This window comes from Oryx dammah, unplaced genomic scaffold (assembly GCF_014754425.2).
Source record: "Oryx dammah isolate SB20612 unplaced genomic scaffold, SCBI_Odam_1.1 HiC_scaffold_29, whole genome shotgun sequence".
Lineage (NCBI taxonomy): Eukaryota > Metazoa > Chordata > Mammalia > Artiodactyla > Bovidae > Oryx > Oryx dammah.
This window is the reverse complement of record NW_024070213.1, coordinates 56,665,982-56,693,031: the sequence shown is the minus strand read 5'-3', so window position 1 is coordinate 56,693,031 and position 27,050 is coordinate 56,665,982. Positions and strand designations below refer to the sequence as shown.

Below are 27,050 nucleotides of genomic sequence, written 5' to 3'. Positions count from 1 at the left end.
TTATTTGTTATGGGATCTTTGAATTGCATCCTAAATGACTACCATGTAAATAAATTAGAATAACAATCACGCCATGCCTTTTTTGTCGTCATGGGTCATTCTCATCAAATGCTTAGTAATTTCATTGAACTTGTATAATTAGGTGCAGAACCTCCACCCAAGCCTCCATGGATCAGCTATGTGGACTCTAGCTGCCAAAGGCGCTTCTCCTTCTGAACCGAGCGCTTTGCTCAGCCAGTGTAGACATGGCCTGATAAACAATGGAACTTCTTTGAGAACTGGAGTCTGGACTGATCTAATTCTTTAACTCAAAAATGTGCACAGGTTTGATGAGCAGTTAAAATGCCTACATTTTAGTAAAACGGGAGCTTAAATTGACAATAATGTGAAGAATACCGTAATTTCTAATGAACTGGAAAGGCAGCAGCTATCTCTGTTGCGCAAGCTAATCAAGGGACGATCAAATCAAAGTTTTAACATGAGCTTAAATATCTGTGGCAGGGAGGTTGTTCTTGCAGGTTTATATCTGTCAGGTCTTAACTCTAAACCTGTCACAGTGCAACATGGCTGTGTCACTTTTAACCAAGATGTCACATGTCACATATATTGTGAGAAACAACCTGCTTTGTGTTTTCCTCTCTAGGATTTTACAAGGAAAAGGGAATTTTTCTAACACTGCATTTTTTATTTTGCAGATTTGCAGCCTCATGGAGTGAGTGACGGAGTGGGTTGCCAACTTGTAGTGACTCCACTCAGCGGCGCAGAATGGCTGCGGGAAATGTGTATTCAGATAAGCCCGAAGAAGTCTGCCCAGGGTGAAACAAGTACCTTTGAAGTTTAAATCAGGTGTGTGAAGAATGCTGGAAACATGACTTCTTAGGTTTTAGATTTTTTTTAATATATTTATGTTTCTCAAGGAAACTGATGACTCTTGCCTGTTGTCCTAGCTCTTTTAATGCTAAAGAACATACCCCAAAGTGTAACCCACCCTCTCTCCTAGGATTCAATATGCTCTATTCCACTGCCTGGAAGGGTCTTCTGTTTTATCAGAACTTTTGACTTTCAAGGCGTGATTGTGATTTTTCATATTTAAAAAAAGGTTTTGATTTTGGAGGTATTTTTAAATTGGGAGTTGAAGTTTGATAGGCTTTACCATTTGTCTCTTTTCTTAGAAAAATAAGTACTAATTGTAACATATGTGTTAGTTGCAACATACTTAAGAAAGTAACACTCAAGTTGTGTTTTAAAACTATATGTTCATGTTATTCTTAAAAAGTTAAGTGGCTCAGAAAAATCAAGGGAAGCTAATGAGTTTTTTAGAAAGTGTAAACCACATTTCCTTGCAGGATGAAGTTGTGCTTAATAGCCTCTTTAATTTATTCAGAAACTACACAACTTTTGTTGCTATATTTTGTTAGAAAGGAAGGAGAGGCTGTTTCTACAGGTGTCAGAGAAAAATCGATACTGAGCCACGGATTATTGAATCCCATAGAACCATGGAGGCTTGGCAGTGAAATTCTTCCAAAGGTGAGTAAGGGCATTGATTTTCCTTCTCATACAGAAGAAATATGACACAAGGAATGGAGGCTAAATTTAGACTGGAAACAAGTCTGATTTGAAACTATGCCTTTAGAAAATTGGTGATTTTTTTTTTTCAAAAAAATTAAATGAGGCAATCCAATGAGAATTTGGACCATATATTTTTCTCATATATTTTTCTTAAATTCACTTATTTTCTTTATTCCTTTGGGAAAAAAAATTGATCTTTTGACCAACATCTTATCTATAATTCAGATCCAGTGATTTCCTTGTGGAATACTTGTGTTGTACAATACAAAACAGTCTCTCTTATAAACTTACAAACAAGGAGGCAATATTCCTTCAGTTTCTAAGAAAAAGCATGTTACTTATACAAACTTAAAAATATGTGCCCATTACTGATCTTCCTAATTTAAACTGTGTACTCTTCCTGCTAATCTGTGCCAGAATTTTTAGACACATACTTGCTTGTTTGTGTACTTATTTTAGGGTTTCTTCTAGATTTCACAAAGTTGAAAAACTATACCTAATGCATTGGTGGTTTGACTGCATTGCTTAGCGTTCGGTCCATGCAGGCAGACGGTGTTCCTAGGTTTGGAAACATAAATCCTAGGGGAAGTGAGCTGAAGAACATTTTATGCATCACTCATCCTATTATGAGCCCTATGCTGCTCCATCTCTACAAGGTAAGCAATATATTGTGAGTTGGCTTCCGGCAGTCGAACATGATGTATGCTCATGGCTCTTGCTTCCAAGCGTATGTTTTTGGAACTCATAATGGGGAGTATAGAAATCGTTTTATAAGTAAAAGAATAATTGGAGCAATTTAAGTTACTCACACATGCTCTAGCTTGCTCATCTGTCCCCAGGTAGCATTTGATTGTTCTACCCTGGGACCTACATTCTATAGTATTGTCTTCCTTGTGTGAAGCGAGGTGGTAAATTGGTCATTTTCATAATGAATTTGAACAGAGTAGATGATCAAGGAAGATAATTCAGGCCTCCAAGTAGAAAACTGCCAAATTACAACCGCTTTGCTATGTCTGGGCATAGATAAAATTTGGATTTTCATACTCTGTGGGATCAAAAATTCATTATAAGGAAGTTAAAAATATGAAATGATAGTGAGTTTGTGGTAATGTATAGGATTATCTTAGTATTTCTTTCTTTTTGATATACAGTGGGAAATTCTTAGCACTCTTTTTCTGATCTTGAACTTTCAGATTGGCTGAAGCAATAGCAACCACAAAAAATTGTTTATGATTTGCATTCTAACTTTCCATCATTTGGTTAATACCCTGACTCTGATTACCCAAGAAAACAATGTTCTAAAAGAAAGACTATTAGAAGGTTGCTGCTGCATTATTAGTGAATAACATGGAAAGTGCAAATTCTAGATGTCCCGTCGTATGAGGTAAGATTTTATCATGTCTCATTAAGTTGAGATAAAAGTTAATATTATTTATTATGATCCCAGCCCAAAGAAAACTTTGCATTTCAGTTTGACACAGAAAACCATAATATAAAGCTTTACATGCATTGTCTCAATGGTGACCAGTTTCAGGGATTTAAAGCTAGGCTGTTTAATGTATTTTATTTCTGCATAAATTATGTTCTTTTTATTGTTTTCCCATCCTTTCCAGCTCAGACAATTATAACTCAATGTATCATGCATATTTAAGCAAAAATAAATTATGTACATGGTAATTCTTTTGGGGGGAAAAGGCAAACTATTCTCTAACCTTTGATGAAGTTTAACTTTTGATGTGTGAATTCTTAAATGTGATCAAACCAAAGACAATGAAATGCTTGCTTTGAAGTATTCTAAAATTAAAGTAGGAACTAAAGATTTCATGGTAAGTGGCAGCCTTGTGTTTACTGTTATAATAATATAAATTCTGCATGGGAGGGAAAAAAGTACAAAGTATGATGGAGAGGTGATGGAGGAGTCAGACATATGGAAAATTCCAGGTGCCCGTAGATACAGTGTGAAGATTCTCGAATATCTAGTTGTCTCTATTTGGTACAGATACTGTCATACATCAAAAAAAGATCTCACTGGCTCTTTTTTGTAGCCCCAAAAGCTTAGAGTTTTTAACATCACTATGCTTTATGTTTATACAAAATTCTCCCACAATATGTACAATATATCTTATCGATGTCTGAGCAATGTAATAGCAGCCATTTTCTCTTTGGATTAAGTACATCCTATGACTTTTCCTAACATGTTGCAAAGAAGAATTTCCACTAGATAATTTGTAGTTTGTAAAACATGAGTTTTTGAGGGGGAAAGTGGCAATTAATGGAAGCATAATTATCTTCAGTGTGAAAATAGTCTGGGAGGCCAGCTTTGGCGAGCAGGCTTTGACTCATTACCATTTTCTTTGCTTGCTTTGTTCTCATCCTTCGGGTTCTTTCTGGATCCATCTCTCTTTTGTTTCCCTTTGACTCCACTGTTGTATTCCAGTTGGCCGTTAAAGAACAGAAACAGAGCAGTAAGACTGCGTGGCTACACTTACCCAGTGCCACCAACTGAGAGTTAAGCTGACTAACGTGTTGAAAGCCCAGCCCATTCCGTTCACAGCAGGCATGGCAGGTAAAAGCATTTCTGTATTAAAGTACATGCTTTGTTTCTTCAGGCTCTTGGTCTCATTTCTCTTGTTTGCCAGCTGGGGGGAGAAACAAAAGTAGGTTGGGGACCAAATGCCTGGGGTATTTAATCAAATGCCCAGCGACTCTTGATTATAGGATACAGAAATTTCACTTTTGACGATTAACTCTGGTGGATTTTGTCAATCCAAATGGGTATCTCCTTCTACTCAGCATGTTACTGGGCTACTTCCTACCACTGACTAAATCAGATGTCATGGAAGAATCTCGAGTAGTTTTAATAGCTCTTGGGTTAGCAGAAACTAAATGTGCAGGATGAAAATTACCATTAAATGTAGGTTTTTGTGAGGGTTCTCAAGTTGTATATTTCACGTGTTATTGTTTGCTTCTATTGAAACTAGAAATTGAGAATTGATTTCTCTGTGTTCTGTTAATTTGACTCCTCTTTCCTAAGTGGTAGGTATAAACCTCTTTAAATATTTTATGAAGATCATTTAATCAAGCAAATACCCTAACACATATCACTGTATTGATCCCTGACCCTTTGACCTGTCACTCTGCCACTTTGGATGCCTTTATCCTTACAGAGGAGAATTTAGGGAGCAGAAGGCATGAGGAAAGGTGTTAGTCTTCTCCATGAGCAGCAGTGGGCTGTGGAATTGTCCCCTCAGAGGTGATTTCCTTGTGAGTGGCGAAATTGGGATGAATAATATCATTTTGCATTTGTACTGAATATATTTTTAAGGAGGCTTAAAGGTACGATGTAAGAGTCATCTCGGAGGGATAAATGTAATATACATTTAAGGTGGGAAGACTAGTGCTCTGAGATACATCTGATTATTGAGATATAGCTGTAGCAGGCTTTATGAATAAATCAAAATATTCCTCAGATGGGGCCCACATGCCATATATTAAACAAATTTTAAAAAAAACCTCTTCTTTCACTGAAGTTAGAGGCTGTACTTGTACCTTCTTACAGTGAGGTATAAATTTAGTTTGTTTTATGTTCTATGATCATCCTGGATATTTCTTATCAGACTCAATCAAAAGTTAACAGAGAGTGCCATGGAAAAATAACTCTCCTTTAAAATGTTAGCAAAAATTCAATTGATAAATATATGTTTTCACATATATTTTTTCATTTATATATATACATACACGTGCATACATATATATGAATGATTAGAGGCTTATGGATATTCATGCCATAACTATATCTGGAATTTTTTCAGGAGTATGAGGCCTGTCCATTTTAGTCATTAGACATTCTTAAGCCAATTTGACCTTAAGCTGACAAAGATTTTCTATTTATAAACATCCTTTGGGGTCCTTGAAGAATCTCTGACACTCGTTTATTTTCTAAAGAAAAGTTTAGGATTAATAAGTTCAAAATATTTCAGACTTAACATGTACTTCTTTGCTTAACTAAATCAACATCATCATGAGGATAGCCAGAGTCTTTAGGACACTTGCGATGGCTGTGCTTTAGTGGGTGAAGTGACCTCCCAGTGGTCTAACAGCATGATATCTCACATTTGGTTAGTTAGTGCTCTCAGGTTTTCAAAACCCTTTCCCAGTATAGTCATGGTTGATAACCATCCCTTCTAAGGCAAGGGATAGAAGGGTGGGGGATAAGAATGATTTTTTTTTTGCATTTCTTTTTGTGTATGTGTGTTTCTTTTTCTAATTTTTTCAGTGCAACATGCTGGAGTGTGAAGTGTCTTTCTTTTGTTTTTGGATCATATAACTGCATGAAGTATGAATACATAATTGTCATGATGAGGAGAGAGGGAAAGAAATGGTTATCTTTCAGCTACTGTGGTTCTTAGGGGCCATGGTGCTCCCTGTAAATGAGCTAAAAGGAAGGATGCACCATTTCTTTCTAACATAACATAAAGACAACAGATTCATTCACGTTTAAATATGAAGGTCAGTGATCCATGACCAGCTTGCATATGTGCACACGCATATTCATATGTATATACTTGTCCAGATTTTTCAGCCAAGTAATAAAAATGGTGGAAAGGAGAGAACAAGGACTCCCTAGAGCCTGGGGAGTGGGGTGCTGCCCCAAACAGGTGCCAGAGAAAGTCCATTTTTAATTTGAAGTTTTAGGTTAGACATTCACTTATATTTTTAAATATTTTATTCTTTATGTATTGTGATTGCTTTATTATTTGAAAAACTTTTAATTTACTTTTCTTGGGCTTTACATTTATTGAGCTTCTCCTATGTGCCAAGCACTATCTTACCCCTCTCCCAACACTGTCACATATTCTGGATATTCCTATTCAAGTCTGAAAAGCAGAGAGCAGAGATATACAAGTTTGTGAGCCAGATGAATTGGCAAGAGATAGATAAATTGTAAATCACTATAATTACCCACACTGTGTACATTTTCTACCTAGGAGTTTTAGATGAACATTGTCAGAATTTAGTAAAAAGCCCCATCAAATCTGTAGGATTTTGTTGAACTTAAAGCAATTCTTTTAGAAGGTTACATTTTTATTGCCTGTTTTTCAGAGCTACAGAAAGTTCTTTTTTTTTTTTTCCCCATTTCTACTTTGAGAGATGTTCCACACTTAAAGTTTTATGTCCTTCCACATTTACTCTTTCTCTCCTTGTTTCCTGTCTTTTCTGAAGGTAAACTGCTGCATTCTTTTCCTTCTTAATCCAATTTTTGTATACTTGATGTATATTAAACCAGGAGATTAAGAGCGCAATAGGTGGAAGGCTCTGGCTTCTTTGCTACTGAGTGCTAAGTCACTTCAGTCATGTCCAACTCTGTGACCCCATGGACTGTAGCTCACCAGGCTCCTCTGTCCATAGGATTCTCCAGGCAAGAATACTGGAGTGGGTTGCCACATCCTCCTCCAGGGGATCTTCTGGGCCCAGGGATTGAATCCACGTCTCTTACATCTCTTGCATTTGCAGGTGGGTTCTTTATCACCAGTGCCACCTGGGACTGGGTCTAGATTATTGATGTGTGTGTGTGTGTATCATGATGAAAACATGCAGCTTAAATTTGGTGCATAAAGGTAGTCGTTAAACTGAAATTAGATTGACTGGTTTGAATTCTTGTTTTACCACTTACTAGCTGTAAAAACCGGAGAAGGCAATGGCATCCCACTCCAGTACTCTTGCCCGGAAAATCCCATGGATGGAGGAGCCTGGTGGGCTGCAGTCCATGGGGTTGCACAGAGTCGGACATGACTGAGCGACTTCACTTTCACTTTTCACTTTCCTGCATTGGAGAAGGAAATGGCAACGCACTCCAGTGTTCTTGCCTGGAGAATCCCAGGGACGGGTGAGCCTGGTGGGCTGCTGTCTATGGGGTCGCACAGAGTCAGACACGACTGAAGCGACTTAGCAGCAGCAGCAGCTGTAAAAACAGTTTCTAAACTTACCTCTTCAACTATAAAATGAGGAAAGCAGTCATACTCACCCCCATTTGGTTGCTGTAAAGATTAAACAGAATAATGAGTGTAAAACAAAGTGCTTGGTAGATAGTAAGAGGTCAATAAATACAATCAATGATTAAAGTATTACTAATTTTTATTGCATATCAGTGCAGATACATGCATACCCTGTATACACAGTTTTCTAAGCAGTGCCTTATTTAAAGAATAATGGCTAATCTTAGGCAAAGTTGTGAAAAGTCATTATCTCCCTTCAGCATTGCCAGCTTTTATCGAGTAGCTGCATTCTCTCCTGACTCCCTTTGAATGCCCTGTGTTTGCCTCTCTTCTTGCCTTTACTGGTAAAACCTCCTTTCAAGTAAGGACCTGAAAGTTATCCCCACAAAGGTCTCAATGACTGAGAACATTTGAGCCGTTGTGTTTGTCAGGGTCACTGGGTTCTTATCAAAGATCAGATGCAGAGCTGATGAGATTCCAGGCACCTGGAAGCAGCTGGAGAAGTTTGTTTGACCGTGTGATCTCTCCTTTGCCTTTTGGAAGTCTCCCCAGAGTGGGAACAGTTAACTGGGCCAAGGAGTAAGGTTCCTTCTGCTGCCCAAGGTGCCTGCATGGGCTCTCCTGGAGCTTGTCTGACATCCTCAAAGGCTGCCTCTCTCTAAGCCCTGAGGCCATTTAGGAATGTCTCTCTGCTTTTCTGTCTTTTTTCTTTTTCCATTTGTGTGTATGGGTTTTGCATTTAGTGATGCCTTAGACCACAAGCATTAATCCTTTGATTAATACTTTTTTTCCTAATACTCTTCTTTATTTTTAGATATACATCCACTCACGTATTCATTCTTGGTTGTTCACTGTATTTCTTTCACTAAAGCTTCTATTCATGATGTAAAGTTTTTCACACATCAAACTATTATTCTGAGACATGCTCTTGAAATATTCTTCTTTTTTAATGTACCTCTACTTTACCTGTATTTTCTGTGCATAGGTTTGAGGATTTGAAGGACTGGGTTCATGTTTCAGGTATGCCTACACAAGGAACTTATGGCTGGAAAATCATTTCTCAGCTTCAGTTGGTCAATGGAGGGGGCACTGCTTTGTGTTGTAAGCCTCAGCTGAAAGTGTGTTGTAAACTCAAAAGTGGGGTAGATGTTTTTTTGGCCTTCTTTTCAACCATGGTGACTGCCTTCTCAAGCAACATTTTTCTGGAAGGACGTGGAAAGATGTATTATGTTTAGTAACTTGTGAAAGAGGAGACAGGATTCTCTTCCTTTGACATTTTCCCTTATTACCTAAAATAGCTCTTCTGTGTATTCTTATGATACCTCTGTCCATTACCTTCTGCCGGCATCATGCCATATAATGCAGAGATAGAAACTCTTAGATGAGACTGCAAGAGGAGAAACGCCTACTGGGGTACAGAAGGGGCCTGTCTGGATGGGCTAGATCCGCAAACTGTTTTCTCGAACGCCCCGGATCATTCTTTTGAGCATCTGTGTGCAGTACAGTCAGTCTGAAATGCTCCTAGCTCACTCGGAAGTTTGGACTGAGCCCATGAACCATAACAAGATCCTCTACGCAAATGAGAAGAGATGATAGCTAGTATGTATCAAGTACCTCCTATGCTTTAAGAAAAAAAAAAACTTTCAATAATAGTAACTGCTAACCTTGGGGTTTTAGTGGATGCCAAGTAGGTGCTGAGTTACAGACATTACCCAGTTGCTAATCCTTGTAGAGGCTTTGTGGTGTGGTATTATTATATTCATTTTACACTCGAGGAAACTGGAGGCAGACACCAAAGCCAGTGTCTTCGGTTTTTTTCCCACAGATCCTGGGATATAAACAGCATTATGTGCATTTTGCAGATAAGACTGTTGAGACCCAGGGTTGACACAACTTGTCCCCATGGCTCTGGGTGGAAGCACTGGAATCTCTTGCAGGTCTGCCTGACCCTGCACACCAGGTACCACTGCCATTCTGAGTCGCGTTTCCCCTTAATTTACAATCTGATGCAGATTAATACTTTCATAAAATAGGATAAAGTTGAATGACCAGAAAGATAAAGTTAAAAAAAAGCATATAAAACACAAATACTTCTTTATGATAAGATTCAGCGAACATTAAATTACTCTCACATGGCTACTGCTGCTGCTGCTGCTAAGTCACTTCATCGTGTCTGACTCTGTGCGACCCATAGACGGCAGCCCACCAGGCTCCCCCGTCCCTGGGATTCTCCAGGCAAGAACACTGGAGTGGGTTGCCATTTCCTTCTCCAATGCATGAAAGTGAAAGGTGAAAGTGAAGTCCCTCAGTCGTGTCCGACTCTTCACGACCCCATGGACTGCAGCCCACCAGGCTCCTCCATCCGTGGGATTTTCCAGGCAAGAGTACTGAAGTGGGGTGCCATTGCCTTCTCTCATATGGCTACAGGCGCTTCCAAATCCTTGCTTGCAGTTTCTGGCTTACCTCGTTGTGGATCAGTAACAAAACTGCCTGCTCCAGCACCCATGCAGACAGAGCTTTCAGGAGCACTGTCTTAGGCCTTTGAAATATGAAGATGAGACAGTTTCCTCACTCAACAACAGAAGTCCTATAGCCTAGATTTAATTTAATAATACCCAGGTTGGAAATATACTAAAACACAGTTAAAAGTCAGGGCCCTTGTTGTGTGTGTGTGTGTGTGTTTTAAATCTAACTGAAGTTAAATAGAATGTCATAACAACATACCCATAGGAATGAAATTAATTTTGTATGGAATGTGGCTATTACATGAAGGCCTAGCCTCTTGTAACCTCCATAACTGAGAAATGTAGACCACTGTAAATTAGCTTATTTGATATAATAGAGATAGCCCCGTATTGAGAGTATATCACTTTCTCTCCAGAGGACATGTTCATTGTTGTATCGATTCATTAATATTCTCTCCCACCGTCTCCAAGTAGGTGAAAGAAATGAAAAGAAGTATGATAACAAAGCCAGCAAAGCAAACTTTTCTGGTTAGTTTCCACTGTGACGAGAGAAATGCTTGTCACCTGCTTCTTGCTGGGCAGAGCAAGTTAGCTTCACCATGGTCCCTTTTCTGGCATTCCTAAAAGCACGTCTTAAAATAGAATGGCCGTGAAAACAGCGAACACATGTTTCCCAGGGGAGGACGGGGTCTGCAGCAGGTGCCTGTCTCCACATCCATCTGGAGAAGCGTCTGCAGGAAATGGATGAGGGGGGAAGGCTTAATAAACAGAAGATGTCAGAGTCGCTGTTTTTGATGTTAATTAGCAGAATTGTATCCCGGATTTCAAGAAAATGCTTAGTTTTTGCCTGATTCCTAGCCCACCTTTCCAAGCATATGACACCTGTTCATGCTGCGTTTACATGGTATTAGCATTGGTTATGGAGCTTCCCTGGTGACTCAGTGGTAAAGAATCTGCCTGCAGTGTAGGAGACGCAGGAGATTGGGTTCGATCCCTGATTCAGGAAGCTCCCCTGGAGGAGAGCATGGCCATCCACTCCTGTTCTTGCCTGGAGAATCCCATGGACAGAGGAGCCTGCTGGGCTACAATCCACAGGGTTTCAAAGGGTCAGACAAGACTAGAGTGACTGAGCACGCACAGTGTCAGTTATGGGTAATCTTAATTGAGTTTTAGCTTCTCGGAAGAGGTGCTAGATTTGAGGATCTGTTTGTATCGATCATTGTATTATGTTGTGTCACAGATTCTCTGCAGCCAGTGGAGGTAAAAATAATGGCAGAAAATACAGAGCATCTTTATTTCTCCTTATAATGGAGCCCATTGCTGACCATGACATTGGTTATCTTAGTACCCTGAAATTCTAATGAAGCTCCATTCTTGTCCTTAAGCAATGCCCTATCTCCATATCTAGTTTGTTATTCAGATTTGCTGCAGTCATTCACACAGTGATCTTTCATTTATGCAGTATATACTATGTGCCGGGTCATATGGGAGACACAATTATGAGGACTTGATTCCACCTTCAAAGAGTTTTCAGCCTGATTGGGGAGGCAGAGGGATGCAGAGATAGATTTAGAGTTTTGTAGCATCTGCTACAATAAACAGGGATGGACTGACTTGTGAATGGAGGGAAAGTGGCTCACTTGGGCTATAGAATCAGAAAGTGCTTCACACAATGAGTGACATGCAGCCTAGGTATAGAAAAGTCAAGAAGCATTTTAAATTTAGTAATGGTAAACATATGGGCTTCTCTGGTGGTTCAAAAGGTAAAGAATCTGCCTGCAATGCAGGAGACCCAGGTTCTATCCCTGAGTTGGAAAGATCCCCTGAAGAAGGAAATGGCTACCCACTCCAGTATCCTTGCCTGGAGAATTCCATGGACAGAGGAGCCCAGAGGGCTACAGTCCATGGGGTTTCAAAGAGTTGGACATGACTGAGTGACTAACACTACACTCCTAAAGACATATCAATGTTTTTGCACAGTGTCAATTTCCTTGGGTTTTCATTCATAGTGTGTTTTCTTAGGACTCACTAATAAGTCTCCCAGTGGAACTACTGTTTTTATGGAATATTTTGTGTTTCTCTACTTCATACACCATATTGCTTGTGTCTGGACAATAGCTAAAAGTTAGGAGTGGTTTAAAGCAAAATTTTATTTATGATCTCAATATCTCCCTACTGACTATCTTTGCCATATTGATTGCCAGCAGCTTTCTTCTAGTTTCAAAAACTTACCATCTGCTGATGATTTTTATTTCCTTCTTCCCTTACAATAAAATTCACTAGTAATTAATGAGTTCCTAAATGTTAGGTAGGACTTTAGCCTTGCCTCAAAAATCTATAAGATAAGACATACTTAGAATAGCGTTTTATTTTTTAGAAAGCTTATAGTTAATGAGTTTTAGCTATAGGAACCTTGACAAAGAGGCTTTTGTTTAAAAAAATAAAGAAAATGAGTAAAACCAGAAGGAGATTAGAGAATGTTTTAAGACATCCTTCCCCCTGCTTTGTTTTGTTTTGTTTTTTGAGGATTCCAGGAAAAAAGTGTGGTACTTTTAAAAAAGTAAATAAGCACTTTTTAAGAATAAAGATTGTCACCATTTATTGCTAACTGACAGTTTAGACAAAGCCAACAAAGAAAAAGGATTATATTAAACAACAGGAAAATTTCCCAAGTGAGCTAAATTGCTGTCTCAATTCTTGGCTACAAACTAGACATTGGGTGAGGTCACAAAGAATTTAAGTGTCATTGATAAAAGATGCCATAACTATGGTATAATATCAAATAAAGCGTGAAGGTAGCACATCCTTTACAAGTCGAGAAAGTGGTGAGAGTGAATCCCAGGATTGTATTTTTGAACAAACACACACTTTGTTCCCATCCAGAATCCTGCCGTTCTGACATCAATAAAGACATCTGAACATCTGAAGAAGCTGATAGAAAATGCTCGATAAATGTCTGTCGCTGTTCACTTATTAAGTTAGACTGATATAATTAAAACACTATTTTTAAACACAAAACCAGAAACTTGGCACCAGACTTTTACATGTGCCAGACACAGTTCTTCTAGGGATTGGAGACACAGCATTGAATGAGAAAGAATGCTTCTTATCCTGTAGCACTTAAGATCCAGACAGGGAGACAGATGCTCATCCAGTGTGAAGCACGTGACAACAGGCTCAGTAGAGGGTCCAATGGGTACAACTAAGGAGAAAATATATACAGGTCTTGGGGTGTCTGTAAGAGTTTCCTCAGGAAGTAAGGTTTTATTTTGGAGTTGAAATATCAATTGAAGCTAGAGGCTAGACTGGGTGAAATATGGAGTCTAAGAATAGGATGGAGTGGGGAAAAATGTTGAGCAAATATGAGAGATAGGAATGGATTTCCTAAGAGAGTAGATTCTATAAATTCCAGAATATAAGCATTAGACTACAGATCAGATAGCTTCGATGAGCAGGAAGACTAATTACCGGAAGATGAAAGATCTAAGACCTAATGTCAACTTGCATGCTTACCAAAAGTCAGCTTAGGGATGTCTGTATCTCATAACAGATTCTCCAAGCAAGAATACTGGAGTGGGTTGCCATGCCCTTCTCCAAGGAATCTTCCCAACCCAGAGATCGAACCCAGGTCTCCTGAATTGCAGGTGATTTCTTTACCAACTGAGCCACCAGGGAAGCCCAACTTCTTGTCTTTCATCTGTAAAATGGTGGAAATGATATGGACCTTGCCTAGCTTATGGGATGACTGTGTGGATCATATTAATATATGAAAATTCTTCATAAGCAGTGAAGATATTTGATGATGAAGCTTGTTGATTAGTACTTTACATGGAAAAGGAAACTACTTGGGAAAAATTGTTCCAAAACATAAATCCATTTTGTAACATCTAAATCTAAGATTTATGAATTCCAATGAGCCAGCCCTTCACGTTAATAGTGAAGGGAACTCATAGCAATGATGCAGAGTGGTGGGGACTGTGGAAAATGGGAAAGGCATGGCCTGTCTGAAAACCAAGACAATGCATTGTTATATAAAAATATGGCAATGCCAGGTCTTGTGATTTTAACTTTTAAAGATCTACTGGTTATAAAGTTGGAAATTCAGATGTTTCTGTGAAGCTAGTTGGTGACTAGTTCAAATATTCAACAATGATCCTTTGTGTAACAACCCTCTCCCTCTAAAACACACACACATAAACACACACACACACATGCACACGAGAGCTGTGAATTCTGACCTATGGATTGTGACATCAGGCTTAAATGAATAATGGAGAGAAAATATATCTCTAATCATTTGAAATTAGTGTCAATGGTATATAAATTATCTCCATTCTTTGGTGCACAGGGCAGAATGTGTGTGTGTGTGTGTGCATGCATGTGTGTGTGTGTGTGTCAGTCACTCATTTGTGTCTGATTCTCTGTGACCCCATGGATTGTAGGCCACCAGCCTTCTCCGAATTCTCCAGGAAAGAATATTGGAGTGGGGTGCCATTCCCTTCTCTAGGGCATTGAACCCAGATTTCCTCATTGCAGGCAGATTCTTTACCATCTGAACTACCAGCGAAGACCACAAGTGCAGAATACTAGGGTAGAATATCAAATGATGTAAATGGCTGTCTTTATGTTCCTTGTCACTAGATTCCTAGACATTTTGCTTACCCTTTCATTTTTTTCATGTCTGTAAAACCCATTGCAGCCTAGAGTCATATTTGCTCACTTTATGTTGAATATGTCACTCCCTTGCTCAAGATCTTTTAAGTATTTCCCATCACAGACATCAAACTCAAAACCTTCTTTCTCTTTCTTTTGCTTTGTGTTCCTTTTCACTCATACCACCTGATCCCTTCTTTCTGTTCTACTCTTTGCTCTCTACATCTTACTAAGAGCCAGCTCTGTCTTCTTCATGTACATTGAACCTTCTGAACCCATTTTATTAACTGTCAGCTCTCAGAGTTCTTTAGAACCACAATACGTAATTGCAGAGCTTATAGTTATTTTTAATGAACTTCCAGAAATTTTCTTAAGCTGAACAAGAAATCTGGGTCTTGTTAACCATTTATTAGTATGGCCCTGTCTTACTAAACTATATTGCCTCAAGCCCAATGGAAATAGATGCCAATACCTGATTAAGAATGCACACACACACTCATTTAAATTACTCGGTTTAGTCCAAATTTAAATGGCTGGATTTCCTAAAATATACTTCATACTTTACATTAGCATTAGCATTATAATGTTAAAATATTGTCCTAAAAGTATTATTAGCACAATAACTTTTATGTGTAATGGATGTAATACCATAAAACCCCAGCTTTTATCTTTGGCTTTTGTGTTCCCATAAAAGGACTCAAAAGTATTATTGTGTGTCATTTTAGAAATATGAAGGAAAAGTTCCTAGACAGAATTACATTTGTCAAAAGTGGTCAGTTTTATTTATTCTTATATTTATCTTCACCATATCTTCGAAGTGGCTTCCCAGGTAGCGCTAGTGGTAAAGAACCTGCCTGCCAGTGCGAGAGACCCAAGAGCCTTGGGTTATATTCTTGGGTCGGGAAGATCCCCTGGAGGAGGAAATGGCACCCCACTCCAGTATTCTTGCCTGGAGAACCCATGGACGGAGGATGGGTTCTGGCGGGCTGCAGTCCATCGGGTTGCACAGAGTCAGGCACAACTGAACATGCATGCACACACGTGTTTTGGATGCCCTAATACATGTGGTTTCAGACTTCAGTTTGTTTTCTACCTGGGATATGAAGGTAGGGAAAGTGAGAGCTTTGCTTTCACTTACTGCTATATTGACTTATGTCCTTTGGAAACATGGCAAATGACCCTCGGACTGACACTAAGATTAGAGAAGGAAACGGTAAAGGAAGTAATATAAGAAGGATTACCTTCTTGGAAACCTTGGCCACCTCTGTTGGGAGAGCCTCTCATTCTGATCTTCACGTTATGTTCACTGTTATTTCACTTTGCTGTTGATGGCTTATGAAAGATTTTAATTGAAAAATAGTAGGTTCTCATTGTCTGTCTGAAATTTATTCTTTCAAATATGCGAAATCTGGTTGTCAGGTTGTGCAAATTATAGGTGTCTAAAGCAAAATCAATCAAGGTAATGGTTTTCCTTAAGATACAAAGTGATTAGGAAAATATTAATACTTAATTCTTATTATTATGCTTATAGAATCACAGGTTAGGTTAAAAACAGTTCTGACTTAAGAATGCATAATGAGTGAGAATGCAAATCTTCTCACATAAATGACTGCTTGCCAAGAATTCAGGCTTTGTCAAAAGTTTAAAGAAAAGTCGACAGCTACATAGGATAGTGTTTAGATTTCTTCTACTGTAATACAGCAAATGCTTGGATATGACAACAAAGACTAAAAAGGTTCACAGTGGAAACTGAGATTCTCAACACTTGTCTTCTGCAGTAGTGACTGTTTCAGGCTTCTTACTGTGACTACAGATGCTTCCTTTCATGAAAACCATAACAATATATGGTAGCAATGCTATGTATTACTACTTCTTGTTCTTTTGACCCACCAACTAACAAAATGTACACAGTTGCTGTTGCATATTAATAATGGGTGGGTAATAAACAAGTGGCTTCTGTTTTACTAAAATCACTTGTTTTTATTCTTCCAGAGATTTCAATATAATACAAAGAAAAATTTCAGAATTGGGCTTAAGCTTTGAGATCATTGCCATGACAGTTTTTAAAATGAATTTAAGAAATATTCTACTTATATTGATTTAATTGCCAAAAAAAAGTTAAAAGTTTGATTTGTAAATTTTCTGATAGGACAGAAAGAAAGTAAGGTCAGATCTGGGTACCTGAAAAGCAGTTTATTTTCTTATGCATTGTCAAAGAGGATAAATACACAACAAATTTTATATATGAAGGTATGAACCATTTAAAACATTGACTTTTGTATGTATGAAGTCATTTTAATATTAAAAAATTATTTTAATAAAAGAGGCCATTATAGCTGGGAGGGATTGGGGGCAGGAGGAGAAGGGGATGACAGAGGATGAGATGGCTAGATGGCATCACCGACTCGATGCACATAAGTTTGGGTGAACTCCAGAAGTTGGTGATGGACAGGGAGGCCTGGCATGCTGCAATTCATGGGGTCGCAAAGAGTCAGACACGACTGAGTGACTGAACTGAACTGATAGCTATTGTAAATACATTTAATGGTAAGTTATATTCTCAATATATATAAATTATGAAAAATATATATGACTATATAATATTTTATATTATAGTTGACAGTAATGCATTTGTTATCAGGCAATCTTAATTGTACAAATATGCCCCATAAATATAGTTTATAAATGACTTAAAAATCTACTGTCTTTATGACATATTTACCTAATTTGTAAAAGTAATGTTTGTGTTTAACCTGGTAGACCTATTGAAATGAAAATAATGGTGAATTTCTTTACCTTACTGAATTCCCATCATTAATTTTCAGTGATTAATGTAAAATATGTATGCATCAAAAATGTATTAATTTGATATTTACTGACTTCTTTCTACAACCAAGTCACTCTGCTAAAGCTCTGAAGATGCAGAGATGAGTGAGATAAATTCTCTGTCCTAAAAGACTTCATTGTCAAATCAGAATGACAGGAAAATGGATACATTGCCACACAAGAAGTTAGAGAAGGTTTATTGGTTTCAATAACTCTATGGGTGACTGAAAAAGGTTTTACTCAGAAAGATGAAATTCAGGCTGTTTACTGAAAGATACAGAATGAAGACATAGTGAGAAAAGCATTCTAGGCAGAGGAAAAAAGTAATACCTGCAAAGGAACCTCACAGTTATGGGGGGAATTTCAATATGGTGAAACTTGGAGTGTATGTGGATGTGAAGGAAGAGAGGTAATGAATTAGAAAGATGTGATGAGGCCAGATGGCAGTGAGCTTTGAATGCAAAGGAAAGGAATCTAAAATTTCTAATCTTGTAGAAAATAGTCAACCAAGGTATATGATTATATTTTTGTTTTTTAAACAGTCTTTTGGTTTGAAATGCTTCGTTGTTATTATTTCTAAGATGGTTTACTCTGTCACTGTGGAAAAAATATATTTACTGGCTAAAAGGAAAAACAAGAGGGAACATTAAGGAGGATTTTATAAGCTTCTGGTGATGGTTTAGTTGCTAAGTCATAGCCAACTCTTGCAGCCCATGGAGCCTGCCAGGCTCCTCTGACCATGAGATATCCCAAGCAAGAACACTGGAGTGGGTTGCCATTTCCTTCTCCAATAATTTTCTAGCCTCCCCAAATAATTAAAAAAAAAACCTGATTTTAAGCATAATGATAAAATGAAGAAAAAAAGATTAGATACAATAAACATTTCTGAGTTAGTTTTAATAAATGTTAGTGAGCTATTGAATGTGGTGAGACAGAGAGAGGGAATCTTTAAGGGTGGCACTGAATGTTCAGGTTTAGAAGATTGGATGGATGATAATGCCATTATGGTTAATACTGGATATATGAAAATATACTGGGGATAGGGAGGGAAATAAATGTTAAATTTGAAATACTTGACAGGAATCCTAGTAGAGGTCTCCAGAGATTAGCATTGTGAGTGCGGAACTCAAAAGAGTTGTGACTATTCATTATTATTTGTGCCTTTTGAGGCAGGCAACTCTACCAGAGGACAGAGTATTTAGCAGTTGAGAACCTCTCCCCCAAACCCCCAGTAGGAGGGAAGGGTTGAAAGTATGGAAGAGTCCCACAGCTAGAAACTTGGTAAACCAGCTCACATTTAAAAGATGAATAGAATGGAAGTCTTCCCTGGGGGCTCAGTGGTAAAGAACTTGCCTGTCAATGCAGGAGATGCAGATTCGATCCCTGGATCAGGAAAACCCCCTGGAGAAAGAGATGGCAACCCACCCCAGTGTGCTTGTTTGGGGAATCCCATGGACAGAGGAGCCTGGCGGGCTACAAACCATGGAGTTGCAAAAGAGTCAGACACAACTTATCAAGTAAACCACAATAATGACAGAATGGAAGGGTCTGTCAAGGGAGACCGAATGAATCCAGTGAAGACTTAGGGGAAGAATGGATTTTGAGCAGAAGGGAATCTTATTGATGCCAGATTCCACTAAGCTGCCGACCAGTATGGAGATTAAGCATCAGCCTTTGATTAGGAATAATGAAGTTTATGGTCATCTCAAAAGATTGAATTAGCAGGAATGTAAGTCATATTATAAGGGGTGGAATAATAAATATAACTTGAGAAAATGAGTCAGTAAAGGCAGGCCACCTACATTTTCTACACATTTGGTATTGAAAGAAAGGAGGGAAATAGAATGGTAGCTGCCAGTACTGGTGGGATCAAAGGAAGGCTCTTGAAAAAGTAAGTGATTTGAGAACATTTTGTTGGGAGTGATGTTTGTAATGAAAGAGAAACAGAACAGAAGCAGATTACCTGATGGAGCAACTCCTGGTGGAGATGGACAAGGATACAGTCCACCTGGAAAAGGGATCTTGGAAAAAGAACCTCTCTCCTCCCAGAGAGGAAGGAAGAAGCTTAATGCAATTGTCAGATGGTAAAAGGAAGAGGTTTCTACCTCTTTGGGTCTTTCACTCTTTAGAAGGTAGGAAGCAAGGTAGTCAGCTGACAGCTGACAAGAGAGAAAGAGCAGTAAAGATACATCACAGCCTGCCTGGAGGACGAGGACAGAGAGATGAATAAGTGTAAGCAAAGGAGCTTTAAATTTATCCCTTTGCAGTGTTATCAACCTGCCCAGTAGTGTAAGTTTTTTGAGTATCATTGAATAGCATTGGAGCAGGAATAGAGTAGAGCTATTAGTTAAATTATCCTAAGTTAGAAATTGATCCAGGGGTATGAGAAGGACAGTAAGGCAAAATATTGAAGTCTGAAAGTGGTCATGTAATTATATAGGGAGGGAGAGACTAAATAATCAAGATTTGTAACATTGTTTCTATTTTGCTTCTATCTTGGCACTTTTAGGCAGAAAAACTTAATTTATTCTAAGTCAGCTCTAAAAGAAGACAAATATTTAGACAGGAATCAGCCTGCCTTCCCTTCTAGATTCATCATTGTGTAAGGCAGCATAAGTGGAGGAAACCTACACTCATTGGCTTAGTTTTCTTGAGTTTTTGTAGTAAAATGGGTTCTCAGAAAGTTCATCATTTGAATAGGATTTTAACCAGGAGACCGTCATTACTTTGTCTCAACAGCTATCTTTGTAATTGCCTGAATTCACACTTGCATTCTGGTTAGTAAGGGATAATAAAGATAAACTTTTAAGAAGGGATAATTATAAATTTATTTAGAATAATTCCATTATAGGAATACAGCTTTTATAGGAATAGAGTTGTAGGAATTGTAGGAATAGAGTTTCTTCTTCTGTTGGCAGTCTTAAGTCAAACCTTTAATTTCCTGTCTCAGAAATTTGTTGAAGTCTGCCTTCAAATAGAAAAAGCTTTGTCATTTATACATTCTCTGGGGTGTGACAAAGTGGACTACATACTGTACTTGCTGGTCTGATTCTGCTCTCAACCACTTAAATCCAAATATGTCACTTTCTATCAGGGCTACAATGTAATCAGCATAAAAATAACTGCTTTTCTCCAAGGTTCGGGCTGAGAGTCCACAATTTAGAAGAAATCATCTTAAAATAAAATCCTCTTAGATATTCAATTAAGATGATTTTACCTTCTCTCAGTACTTTTCCCTTTCTCCTGCCTCCCCCTTTACTGAATGAGGGCAGAATATTACAGAAGCAAATACAGGTTGAATCAAACACTCTTACCCATCACTCCAATCCCCGGCACAAGTAAGTGCCCAGGCTTGAGGCAGGTGCCTCTCCTCCTTGTTCTTAGTGCAGTGTGATTCATTCACTCGTTCCTCCATCAACAGACAGAGTGCCTACTGTGTGATGGTCATGTTTCCGGGTACCAATGACATCTGTGAACGTAAACAATTCTCTGTAATGCTATTTTTACCCCCACTGTGTTGAAAGTTTACGTTCATATTTATGTCTTACCCACTAGACTGAACCTACCTGAAGGGAGGAGATTAAACCTTATTTCTTCAAATCTCCTTAATCTAGTACAGTGTTTGACACCTAGTGGGTGACCAGAGCTCTGTTAATTATGTTGTGATTAGCTCAGCTGACATGAGCTTATTTACACTCTGAAACTTATGATGGAGGAAGCATATTTCTAGAAGACTTGGATTAACTGTCTAGTAAGACATAGTGATCTGCCATGTTAGAATCAAAGACATACATTTAATTAATTTGATTTGTTTGGTGGCATCAGAAATGAAGCAACTTCATAATTTTGATGAAAGTTGCAGTTGAACTATGAGAAATATTTTCTGAGAGTGACAACAAAATATGGAAGCGTTAGAAAATCCTATTCGTGAAAACCAGAGAGGGGCAAGTTAAACTCTGAGAGAAAATAAAACCTTTGATTTTCATCCTTGCCATCTAATAGGTGATTTCTATGAGTCACTTATTCATTTTGTAATTGAAAAATTCATAAATATGAATTGAATATCCACAAAATCTGTTGGAAATGAAGATGAAGCCATCATGTACTTTCATTTTCTAAGAAATTGAATTTTCAAGATAGTTGAAAGGCTTGGTATATTGTACAGTCATAATGCCATGATTCAAACAAGTGATTGTCTAGTTTGTCTCAATAGAGTCCTAACCTATTTAAGGGGAATATTTTTACTAAATTGTCATTGATTGAATTATTTGGTCAAAATCACCTTGATCTTTTGTCACTTAGGGAGTTACCAAAAACCTGGTAATGATGAAAACTTTTGTCATGCATGTTTATGTGACACCCACCAAAACGGTCATTTTTCTAAAAATTCAATTTATCTCTAGCCTATTTTGACTTATTCCCACCAAACAAGTAGATGTGTTGAAATTTTTATGTACATTTTTTTTACATTGAATTTAGTAGTTGATTTGTGATTGCACAAATGGAATTTATTCACATGGAGTCCATGACTGGGATCTTGTTTCTCCTCTTGTAAACTTTTTTCCCTGCTTTCTATCTCTGTCAACTTCTTTAGTCATAAAGATTGAAAATTCAAATTCTGACATAAATGTCAAATTTGAAATTTCTTTTACTATTTTGATCTCTAACTGAAACTCTAGAGCAGAGAAGGAAAGCTATCTTAATATGAATTGTTTTTTATTGAGAACATATAATAAACTTTTTGGCAAATCATACTTCTCATTATCAGGAATATACAAATTATTCTAGAAGGTCTCTCTTTAGGTCTCCGTTGCCATTTTTCCTTCAATTTTCATATTCTTTCAATTTTCTAAAGAAGGAGAGCATGAAATAGTGAAAAACGTATTGGACTTGGCCCCGAGGGACCTGAATTTGAATCTCACCCTGAAATTTTCTTATAGTGTAAGCCAGGGCAAGTTGCCTCAGTCGTCACGTGTAGAAAATGATGAGTGTCATTTTGGAAAGTAATTGTATTAAGTAGTTATAGCAGGACTAAAAGTGGGATGAGCAACCTATAAAAGGGGGCTTCCCCATGGCTCAGCGGTAAAGAATCGTCTGCAATGTGAGAGGCCTGGGTTCGATCCCTGGGTTGGGAAGATCCTCTGGAGGAGGGCATGGCAACCCACTCCAGTATTCTTGCCTGGAGAATCCCATGGACAGAGGCACCTGGCAGGTACAGTTCATGGGGTCGCAAAGAGTCAGACAAGACTGAGTGACTACGCACAGCACATTTATAAATTGGAGTATCTCAGAAGACAATGCCATGAATTTTCTGTAACCATGTGTGTGGTAAATGATGTGCTAAGAAAATTGGATGAAGAAACTAGATAATGTCCAGAGAAAAACAGGTCAAAAGAAGTGACAGGTGACCTTAAGTATTTAGGGGGTTGATTCAAAGGATAGGCAACAGATTGACTTTACATTGTTCTGAATATGGGACTAGATGGGAGATTGGAATTGATATGTACACACTACTATATATATAAAATAGATAACTAATAAGAACCTGCTGTATAGCACAGGGAACTCTATTCAAGATTCTGTAATGACCAACTGGAAAAAGAATCTAAAAAAGAATGAATATATGTATAACTGATTCACTTTGCTATACAGCAGAAACTAACCAACATTGTAAATCTACTCCAATTAAAAAAATAATGGGAATAGAAGCAGGAGTGACAGCTTTTTAAAAAGGAGATTTCAGCTCAAGACGGGGAATTTTTGAGGTACATGAACCTAAAGCTTATTTTACAGAGTGAAGTAAATCAGAAAAACAAATATCATATATTAGTATATATATATATATATGAAACCTAGAAAGATGGTGTGGATGAACAGCTGGACAGCAATAGAGAAGCAGACACAGTGAACAGACTTGTGGACAGACTTGTGGACACAGTGGGAGGAGAGGGTGGGATGAATTGGGAGAGTAGCATAGAGACATAAACATTACCATATGTAAAATAGATCGCTAGTAGATATTGGTTGGAGAGGGAAATGGCAACCCACTCCAGTGTTCTTGCCTGGAGAATCCCAGGGACGGGGGAGCCTGTTGGGCTGCCGTCTGTGGGGTCGCACAGAGTCAGACGTGACTGAAGCGACTTAGCAGCAGCAGCAGCAGCAGCAGCAGTGGATATTGGCTGAATGACACAGGAGCTCAAACCCCGCGCTCTGTGAAACCTCTGTGCACTTTCCGCTACACAGCAAAATGAATCATCTAGACATATGCACGTGTGTGTTTATGTACGTGTGTCAAGTCATTTCAGTCCTGTCTGACTCTTTGCAACCTTACGGACTGTAACCCGCCAGGCTCCTCTGTCCATGAGATTCTCCAGGCAAGAATATTGGAGTGGATGCCATGCCCTCCTCCAGGGAATCTGTCTGACCCAGGGATCAAACCCAAGTCTCGTGTCTTATGCCTCCTGCATTGGCAGGAAGGTTCTTTACCACTAGCACCACATAGAAAGCCCCTACTTATACATATATTCCCTCTCTTGAACTTCCTTCCTGTTCAGGTCACCACAGTACATTAAATAGTGTTCCCTGTGTTATACAGTATGTTCTCAGTTATCTATTTTATACATATATGCTATACTTCAATTTTTTAAAAAGCCCCAGAGCCAGTGTATTTCCAATGAGAGTATATCTATAGGTTTCTTGTCTTTATGGTTTTGTACAGTTTTGCAACTCTAGAAGTATCTCTTTACCTGGTAATTTTATAGGTAAAGAAAAAGAAACTTTTCCTATTTATCAACCATGTTCAAGAAATATTTTCCTGGTCTGTGATTTCACTTTTGTTTTTTAAAATGGCAACCCCTTGGAGACTCGCCTGTCTAAATCCATTTTCTTGTCAGGATTGGAGATGACAGGTTATTCTAATATCTAAATATTAATTTCTATGGCATATCTATGTATTTCATGGGCTAATCGTCTGTGAATTTTCTGGATTTCGATTAGCTTGTCCTAAACTCCTGGCAAGCTAAATTTCTCTAATAGTTTTCAATTCGTTGCATTAAATGCCTGTTCAGCCTTGGAAGATATATTGATTTTTTTTTTTCTCAGCAAAGTGACAAATACCATTTTCATGACTATAATAGAGATTGATTACATTTTATGGCACACGGAGAGAATGCTGATCTTAGTGAGACAACCTTGGGGCTTACAAAAATGAAAAAATCATTTGAATTAATAATGAAGTTAATGAATTCATTGGTTGCAGATGAAGCAGAAGTATTTGGTGGAAAAAAAATGAAAAGTTCTGTAGCTGCACAAATACTAAGAAGAATTAAGATCAATTTCAATACTTTGGAAGTGCCAGTTTTGTGAAACCTTTTTGAAAAGTTAATAGTAATGGTTCTTAAGCCCAAAGCTATGGCATTAACTCCTAGCATACCTGGGCAGATTGTTTCTGATATGATTTATGTAACCTAAATTTAAAATGGAACCAGTTTCCTTTTTATCCTAATTTTCTCAATGGTTAGGCTTAAACTAGGACGTGTTATTTTATTATTATTATTATTATTCTGCCTTTCTGTATAAAACCTAAAAAGATATTTAAAAAACAAACAAAATCTATGCACATGTCATAAGCTTAATGCATCTAAAGGGTGTGTACTGTGTTTGTTGAGAGCAAATAGCAATAGAGAACAAAGGTATGTAGTTTAAGGTATTGAAATAAGCGATTGTGGACCTGGAAAACTCTTCTAAGAAAAGATTATAGAATTATTTTCTTTGAGAGAATCTTTAAAACAAGGACACCAGCTCCTGTTTGTTTAGGGACTATATCTGTTTATTCATCTCTGTCCCCCCTCAGCTAGCATTGTACCGACCATCCTACCTAGCACATAGGAGGAGCAATAGTATTTGTTAAATAAATAAACAAGTTACCCCAATAGCTACTGCTGCTGCTACTGTTTAATGGCTAAACTGTGTCCAAACCTTTGCAACCCCATGGACTGTAGTCACCCAGGCTCCTCTGTCCATAGGATTTCCCAGGCAAGAATACTGGAATGGGTTGCCATTTCCTCTCTAGGGGATCCTCTCGATCCAGGGATTAAACCCAGGTCTCCTGCTTGGCAGACGTCTCTTGCTTGGCAGGCAGATTCTTTACCACTAATCCGTCTGGGAAGCCCTCCCTGATAGCATAAAGAAATAAAAATCATCATAGCAAACAACGTTTGTTGAGCTGCCAATATGTGCCTTTGGAGCTTTACCTATTTTATTCTCAATTTTTTCAGTTCTCCCGTTACTACAGGGTGATAAGTTTTAGGGGAGGTGTGGGGCCTCTAGCATTGATAAAGCTGAAGAATGCATATTCTAAGAAATGTGCTTACGTGTTTGTTATAGTTTTGAGGAAATACGGCCAAACCTGAATATTTGAGAAACACCAGAGAAATTATTATGAGTATTTTTGTGGCCCATCCTTTTATTCTGATTGTACTATGCATAGTGACACTATTTTTAATATATTTTCTTATTGTTTCATAGGTATGTGTTTTGTCTCATCTACAAGCTTTTTGTTGACAAATAATTTTTGGTTCATCCTAAATGTTCTCTGGATGAGCCCGATTGTAACCTTGCATTCCAAGGGTTCAAAAGTCTTAAGTCAGTAAGAGATGAAATCTCCAGTTTTAACATATTGATGTCAAAATAATGCAGAAACTACTCCAGCAATAGCTGATCATTTAGCAAGACAAAACCTTTTATATAATTTTTTATTCTATTGAATTTTTCACTTTTACACTTATAGAAAGGATACTTTTGTTGAACTCAATGTTTGCTTAAATATTCTCACAGTTTATAAAGCTTGACTTTAAAAGTAATTTAAATAAAATAACAGCTGTAAGACTTGCTAATTGCCATCAAATTATATGAAAACTCTGCAGTAAATAGTTTCCTCCTTATTTCCTATCTGAACAGGCTTTGTAAAGCTGTTCCTTTCACTGTAATGTAACAGCCGGCAAAGATAACAAGTATACCATTAGTACTATTAAATATATGAAAATATGATTTCATTTATACTATAACTATTTCATATTTTACTTTCTTCCTCATATTTCTTAAAATTAGTTGAGATTCAGATTAAAGCCAGTTGCATAAAATTGGAAAATTAAACCTGAGAAATATGTAAATTACCTAACCTATAAATGCATAAATTACTTAACTAAATTTCATGAAGAAATTATTTTTTTAATAATGTGTAAGAGTTTAAAGATATTTTGTAACTTTTAAAAAGTTGTATAAATTTCTTAATTTTTAATTGCATTGTTGGTGTAGGAAAAACCTATCTTTAGTGTAGTATAAAATTAGTGATTTAAATAGCATCTATTGAATGAAATTATGAGAACGAATTATTGCTACACTTAAATGTAAAGTAAATGTTCATATTTAACATTCCCATAGGGGTTTCCCTCAGCTCAGCCAGTAAAGAATCTGCCTGTGGTGCAAGAGAAATGGATTTGATTCCTGGATCGGGAAGATCCCCTGGAGAAGGAAATGGCTA

The 27,050-nt window shown here is 37.8% G+C and overlaps 1 long non-coding RNA gene across 2 annotated transcripts in view; it reads left to right on the top strand.

Annotated features, from left to right (window-relative positions):
- The first annotated feature begins 699 nt into the window (after positions 1 to 699).
- Positions 700 to 27,050, top strand: part of LOC120858485 — a 70,212-nt gene continuing 43,861 nt past the window's right edge. For both annotated transcript variants that reach the window (XR_005719878.1, XR_005719877.1), the window contains exons 1-5: positions 700 to 846; positions 1,419 to 1,527; positions 2,029 to 2,225; positions 2,763 to 2,953; positions 4,007 to 4,135. This is a non-coding gene — a long non-coding RNA (uncharacterized LOC120858485). The remainder of the gene's footprint in view (positions 847 to 1,418; positions 1,528 to 2,028; positions 2,226 to 2,762; positions 2,954 to 4,006; positions 4,136 to 27,050) is intronic.